This window comes from Mandrillus leucophaeus, unplaced genomic scaffold, assembly GCF_000951045.1.
Source record: "Mandrillus leucophaeus isolate KB7577 unplaced genomic scaffold, Mleu.le_1.0 Scaffold1036, whole genome shotgun sequence".
NCBI classification, from domain to species: domain Eukaryota; kingdom Metazoa; phylum Chordata; class Mammalia; order Primates; family Cercopithecidae; genus Mandrillus; species Mandrillus leucophaeus.
In genome coordinates this window covers 590,650-592,952 of record NW_012098499.1, presented here as the reverse complement: position 1 = coordinate 592,952, position 2,303 = coordinate 590,650, and positions in this window count along the sequence as shown.

The window sequence follows — 2,303 nt, the reverse complement described above, 5'->3', positions numbered from 1 at the left end:
GATGAGGGAAGGGAAGTTCATACAAGTTGCATGGGTTGCACAAAGTCACCCAGTCACTAAGTGGCAGAGCTGGATTTTAACTTTGGTCTCTCACTGCAAGTTCACTGGGCTCCATACCGCTCAAATGTACTTCAAATACTCCTTCATGGAGAGTTCTATGTATGTATAGGCAAAACCACTGGGCTCAAAGCTTGAAGATCTTGGTTCCAGTCCTATAACATTGGGTAAGTCATTTTTCCGTTCTGATCTGGTTTATCAACTTTTTCAGCTGTGTGTATTTTAGAAGTAAAATATTCTACATTTGTAATGATAATAGCTATTATCACTAAGGCTTATTTAAGATAGGCACCTCTATTAAGTGTACAGATTTATCATCCATTTAATCTTCATAACCTAGCAAATTTTCAGAGAAGTTAAAATAATTTTCTCAAACTGTCAAATAGCAGAACCAGGATTTGCACACAGGTCAGAAAGATTCTCTTTTCATAGTGCTAAATTGCCTCAAAATCTCTGTTGAATTATGAAAATAGGTGAGTGGCTATGAGGCTTTCTTCTCTCAGGTATGATGCTGACCTGACGTATTTAATGTACACACTAATTTGATAAATGAAAGTTATAATAATAATGGCAATAATATAAAATTAAAAGCAGTAGCAAATTGTGTTAAGTGCTGTCTATAAATCAATTGCTAAGCACATAAAATTATATAAAGTATATGCATCATCATATTTAATCCTTGAAACAACTTTATGTGGTCAGTGCTTTTATTATCCACATTTTAAAAAATGGCAAACCAAGAACTAAAAGGAGTAAATTTCCCTACCATATCCAGTAAGTTGTAGAGCTTGAGTTTATGTCTGGGTTTGTCTTCCACAGAATCTATGTTCTTAACAACTGCCTTGTACTTTCTGAGTAAGTGGGGCTTTTCTGTGGCCATTGCATCTGAGCCTTTGTCTTGAATTGATGTGGGTAGAAGAGCCTCTCTTCTGAATGAAAGCAGAGGTCCCTCGTCCTGTCTCTTATACACATCTAGATGTGTATAAGAGACAGGGCCACAACACCTGTTTAATTTTTGTATTTTTAGTAGAGACAGGGTTTCACCATGTTGGCCAGGCTGGTCTTGAATTCCTGACCTCAGGTGATCTGCCTGCCTCAGCCTCCCAAGGTGCTGGGATTACGGGCATGAGCCACCACTTTTTCATAAGGTGACTATAGTTAGCAAAAATGTATTGTATATTTTAAAGTAGCTAGAAGAGAGTACTTTAAATGTTCCCAACACACACACATACACACATTCACACAGTTTTCTCCTTATAAAATATGATTTCCAGGCCCAATCCTCTCACAAGCATCCTAGAGCAGTAAAGATTTCACATAGTGACATCAGACTTGAGTTTGATTCCAGCTTTACCATTCACTTACCGTGAGACTGGACAAATTAGTTAACCTCAGAGTCTCAGTTTTCTCATCTGTGCGTTGAATATAGTAAGAGTATTCAATTAAAAGGGCTGTGGGGAGGATTAAAGAAAATACTTCATGTGAAGAACATAGCACAGCATCTACTAATCTACCACAGGGTAGACATTCAGTAAATACTAACCATTTCTATATTTTCAATATTATTACTGCTTGTTATTATGATTGGTCTTATCTAGCAACCTACTTTTATTTGTCAATACTCCTCAAATTGTAATATACATCATAGTAGTAGCTCCATGTGTTTACTGTAAAGTCAGGCACCATGAGGTTAGTAGATTACCCCCATTTACAGATGAAAAAAACTGAGACAGGTTAAGTAGCCAGCTCAAGGTATATGACAAAGAGGGAATCCTAATCCGATAATTCTGACCCACACAGGATTGCAACATCTGAATTATGCCGCTTTAAAAATTGTTATTTCCACAAGATGGCGATCAACAATAGAGAATGGCTTGTCCTCTTATGCCCTCTCAATAAATCAAAATGATGTCCCATGGTGGTTAGTCAGTACTTACCCTTATTAACAAAAGCATTTTCTTCCAGGAAGAGAGCTTTCAGTATTTAAGGAAACTAAATATTTGGAGATAAAAGATGTATACTTAAATAAGGATACTTGTAGCCAGTATTAAAGAGGTTTGTTCAGTAGAAATTTAGAGCACAAGATAGGCACTTGAAGAAAATGTGAAGGGAAACCCTTTATGAAAAGTAATCAAAAAATAAGCAGCTTCCTACAACTACTCCACAACTGGAGTCATAATACACACTTCATGTCCCCATATCCATAATTCGGTCATTCCTTTGGAGAGATGAAAACAAAATTGCAG